The sequence below is a fragment of the Equus caballus genome, chromosome 17 (assembly GCF_041296265.1).
Source record: "Equus caballus isolate H_3958 breed thoroughbred chromosome 17, TB-T2T, whole genome shotgun sequence".
In the NCBI taxonomy this organism is placed as follows: domain Eukaryota; kingdom Metazoa; phylum Chordata; class Mammalia; order Perissodactyla; family Equidae; genus Equus; species Equus caballus.
Genome location: NC_091700.1, coordinates 17,450,685 through 17,455,912, shown reverse-complemented (window position 1 = coordinate 17,455,912; position 5,228 = coordinate 17,450,685).

The window sequence follows — 5,228 nt, the reverse complement described above, 5'->3', positions numbered from 1 at the left end:
TTTGACCATGAGAGGAAAATGCACCTGTCAGGAATCTCAGACACCTGTTGGCAGAGGATATTGGCCAATGGGATAAAGGCCAAGGCCTGGTCAGGGCCACAGAGGGTGTGGAGGCTGCCCAGGGGCCGAGTGGGACACCCAGAGCTCCTTGGACCTCAGAAGGCCGGTGCTGAGAGGGCCCGGGAGGATGCATCTAAGGGATGGCTCGTCGGAGGCCCACCTGCCTGGGGGAGAGAGTCACCCTGGCCTGTGCTCCTCAGAGGGGCTAGGAAGAACCTATGGGGATTTAGGATTAGTTTGCTACTTGTGGGCCCTGGCAGGCCTGAGCTAGGGACCCTCCTCCCTCCTCAGGCCACTGCTCCCCAGGAGTGCCGGGCCAGGGCCCCTCACCCTGCATGGCAGGGCTGTGCCTCCAGGAAGTGGGACGGCCCAGGACGGCTGCAGTAGTGCCCCCGGGGGCACGGCTGGCACTGGTCCTCGCTGGCCAGGCCGGGGGCAGAGGAGTAAAACCCAGGCAGGCATGGCACTGGGGAGCCTGTTCCCCTGGGGCAGAAGAAGCCAGGGGGGCAGATATCATTTCCAGAAAGTCCTGGGACCTCCACCTGTGTAGCCAGAAAGAAGGAAAAAAGGACTTCAAATCAGAGCTGTGGTCCCAGGCTACCAACGCCGCTGCTGGGGAGAAGCTAGGGACCAGGACTGTCCTGAATGAGGCTGCACTGCACACAAGAATGTCCCATGCAGAACCACCCCATTCACATGCGCTTTTAGCTGTGCCAGCTGAGACCTGAGGAGGATGAGCAAGGAGAAGGCTTGGGAGGGGTCCCTACTTTCTAAATCAGAGCGCTGACTCTGGCCTCCCGCCCCTCCCTTCCTCGTCTCCAGGCCTATTCTCTTCTGTGTGGCATTGATGTAGAACCGGTGACTTCCAGAAGAAGGGGCAGTGTCTGTTCTAAAAGGGAAGCCAGGGCCCAGAGAGGGCAAGGGGCATGTATGTTCAAGTTCACACGGCAACTCAGTAACAACGAGAATCAGAGTCAGTCAACTAAAACACCAATGCCCATCTGTCGATCTGTCTGTCCAGCACTGGTCCGTGTGTCTATCCACCCAGCCAACTCTCCCTTGCACTGCTCTAGGGTATAATCATCCAATGTGCTGACAGTCGCTTTCTCGCCGTGTGGCCTTGAGAAAGTCCATCACCACACGTGCTCCTCAGTTTCTTCACGTCTAAAACGGGGTGGCTCCGGGGCCTCCCACAGGGCTGTGTGGGGACTGCTGAATCAATGTGTATGCAGCACAGAATGCTGCCCAGCAGTAGTCAAGGCTCTGTATGTGTTTTCTGCTATTATTGCCACATGCATGTCATCTAACCCAAGATGTCATCTGCTGGAAGCTGAATGATTTAAAAGAAAAAAATCACTGCCATTGATTGTCAAATGCCATGGATTATAAGATGCTGCTGACTTTAGTGATGTTAAATGTGAAAAAGATGCACATCTCAGAATCATTGAAATAAGATATCACCAGGCCCTGTGCCAGGCCTTGGGAACACGAAGGTGAGGAGACCCCTGCCCTCAGGGAGCTTCAACCCTAGCGGGAACCCAGCAGGAACCCCTGGGCAGCTTTGTCCTGAGCCAGTACACACATGGGTGCTGCAGGGCAGACTCAGACTCCTGTCTAGGGTGCCCGGCCCAGTGATCTGTACCTTGTGTTTGATGGGGGTGGGAGACACTGCTCCCCCTGTGCAGTAGTGGGCAGAGTGGCAGAGCCCTGATGGCTGGGACAGCCCTTCTGATGAGCAGAACATCCCTAGAAGAAGCAGACCCAAATGTCAGCAGAGCCACCCCTCCCACTTCCCTCCTGCTCTGGCACCAGCCCTGCCTCTCTTGGGCTACGCCCCACCTTCACCTCCCTCCCTCCCCCCACTTCTCCTCCCTTCCCTCCCTCCCCAGGCTCTCAGACTAGCACAATGTGCTGGTGTGACAACCAGATGCCTGGGGGAATGAGGGGAGGAATGGGCTAGAGAGACATGGAGCTGCCTTGACCAGGCCAGTCCTTTCTCTCCAGCAACACCTGGTCTCTGAGGAGAGTGTGAGATGGTCTTGTCCTGAGCCCTAGAGGTGCATGGGGGGTGAGCTGAGCAACAGGGCATGAGGAGGCCCTAAAATCCAGACAGTAGGGGCTATGGGCCCGCTAGGAGGTTGATGGGACCCTGGCCCATGTCTGGACCTGACTTTGCTTTCCTTGTCCCAGTTGCTGGACATGAGGTGCTGCCCTGACAATGTGGGTCCAGGGCCCAGGGCACATGCTCCCTCATGACTTGTTTCCTTGCCCTCCTTCTGCTTTTCCTCGTTCTCTCCCCAGCCTTTCAGCCTAGGCTCCCTGAGGGCCCAGGGTCCAGAGTCCACAAACCTGCTGGGCACAGCTCACAGTCCCGCTCTGCAGTGGCCCCTTGCCTGGGCCCGAATGTCCCCCGAGGGCATGGGTGGGCAGTGGCTGAGTGGGAGCCTGGGGGACAGAAGTAGCCCCGGAGGCACAGGCTGGGTCCTAGGGGGCAATGGCAGGGTCAGCTCTAGCTTGTGGTGGGAGCCCCACTGTCGGAGACTCAGGACACCCCGGGCTCTGAACCTGCCCTAGCCCAGCCCCACAGTCAAGGTGCGTTATTCTTCCCTCAAAGGCTGACGATCTGCCATTGCCTTGGAAGGTGCATTGCCCAGGAGACCTCTGTGGGCCCCTGAGACCTCCAGCCTCAGGGCCCGGATGCTGAGCATAAGCCTCCCTCCCTGCAGGATACTGCGCTCGCCCACACTGGTCACATGGGGGCCACACCCCTCAGTCCGCTTAGGGGCCTGCAGACCCCACTGCCAAGCCAGCAGCCACTTGTGTTTAGAGATGGCCAAGGCTATCTGCAAGCTTACGTGTGCAGCATGTACCTTGGGGAAACTGAGTCAGGCCACAGCCAACTAGATTCTAGGGTCCTAGATCTCAGACTGTCCTGTCCTGCACCTTGTGCCTACTGTGCCCAGAACCAGGCTGGACACAGGGCGTCCTGATGGGTCATCATGCAATGCGCTGTCCTGGTTTAAGTCCCTGACATGCCCTTCCCTCATACCTGGCCTGTTTCAGGGCCCACCTCCCTCTGCTCTGCTGTTAGCCACAAGGGCTGCCTGTGGTTCATAGCGCTGACCTGTATGACTATGACAACCAAGCTTCTGGCAGAAGAATTCCCGAGATACATTCTAAAGCCAAAACTAAAGGGAAGGACCCCAGGGGTCTCGTGTGGCCCTGAGCAGATGCACTGTGCCACCTCAGGTTTGTCCCTCCCTCTCTCTAACAAGGCAGGGGACCTCCCGGTCAGCGAGGAGGCGTCACTTCTGCAGGGGCTCATGGAGAGCTAGGTGCTCCCACCGCTGGCACCTTGCCGGGCACCCAGCACCCTGTGGGGGCCTTCAGTTCAGCCCCAGTGAGCCCACCTTTGCCAGAGGCGTCACAGTAGAATCCTGCGGGGCAGGGCTCACAGGAGCCCTTTGCTTCCTGGGGCTGGAATGTTCCGTTCTCACAGGCCCTTGGCTGGGGAGATCCCTCGGAACAGTAGAAGCCACGGGGGCACCGGAAAGATATAGGGGTGGCTGAGGTCTGGCCAGGGGGACAGTAATAACCTGCTGAGCATGGCCCGTCCGGGAAGCGTTTCCCAGCCCCTGTGGAGATGGGATGGAGACAGGCTCAGTTCACCACAGCGGGCCTGGTTTCAGATTAGAAGGAAAAGGAGAAAAGGGACCTGGAAGAGTGTCTTGAGCTGCTCCTGAGCTTGGAGCTGCAGTGTGCCAAGGAGCTCAAGTCTTTGGAGCCAAATTGTGCGTCCTCTCCTGGCTCTGCTGCTCACTACCTATGCAGCTGTGCAGAGGACCTCTCTGAACTCAGGCTTTTCATCTGTAAAATAGCAGCCTGGTTGCGAGGATAAATGAGTTAAAAGGCTTGTTTGGTCACATCCAATGGGGTCAAGCAGAGCCAGGGTGCGAGAGTGCTGCCTTAGGATCCTAGAAATACAGGCCCGGCTGTGGTATTGAGGGTGTGCAGGGCTCTGCCGCCCTGGCTGCAGGTGATGGGCCGATGCCTCACATCCCCAGCCTTACTCTGGGGAGACACACTTGGGACCCCTGGGGGCCTGAGGACCATTTGAGGGAGCTCACATCTCCCTTCCTCTGCTTCCCAGCATCTGGCAGCGGTCTGCTTACTGCCCAGCTGTGTCTTGTTCTAGGTGACTTATAAATGGAGTAGACAACTAAAATGGACAAATGCACACCACACTCTCACCACTGTGGTTACTGCTACGTCCACTCGCTCAGCCTTGGGCTCAGTCATGGTGGGATCTCCCTGAGGTCCTGCCCCAGCTGCTCTGGGCGGAGGCCTGCTTCCTGAACAAGGCTGCACCCGCCTGCTCTCAGCCCACTGCCAAAGTCCACCATCACCTTCAAAGCCTGGTGCCGTGCTCCACACACCCTCTGCCCGGGGGTCAACATGCCCTCCCCAGGACACTCAGAGCACCTGTCTGAGGAGACCAGCATGTGCCTGGGTGGGGGCATTCATGCGCTCATCTGTCCCTATCCTTCCATTCCCCACTGTGACCTCTCGGGGATCAGGGCAGGTCACCTTTGCCTCCTCCTCCCATCCCCAGGCCCAGGCTCAAGCAGTGCTCCCTATGTGGGGCTGTAGGTCTTACGGGATGCAAGGGAACCCAGGGTGTCCACCTACAGGCAGGCTAAGTATCTCTGGGACAAGGGGTTCAATCAGGGACCCTGCAAAGTCCCAGAGAGATGGCTCTTGTCACCTGAATCTGAGCAGAATTGCCCTGCGGGACAGGGCCTACAATCCTTGGTGCTGCGTGCCCCGGGCCTCTCTCGGAAGGTGCCCCTGGGGCACGGGTTCTGGGTGGGTGTCTGGGTACCCAGAGGACAGTAGTAGCCAGCAGGACAGTCCACTGGCCAAACAGTCCTGGCTCCTGGTCCCTGGATCCCGAAGGGACAGAACCTGTGGACACAACCAGTCGGTGGTCAGGAGTGAAGGAGTTGACGCCTCCCATATCCTCAGGCTTTCTAAGAAGTGAGGCTCCTCCAGAGGAAGGAAGCTCTGGGGACCTGGAGGATTTGGGCAGAAGCAAAACCCCACAGGGCCATCTGAGGTCAGAGGAAGTGAACGTTAAGGTGGACAATGGCCTCCTGTCTCATTGACAC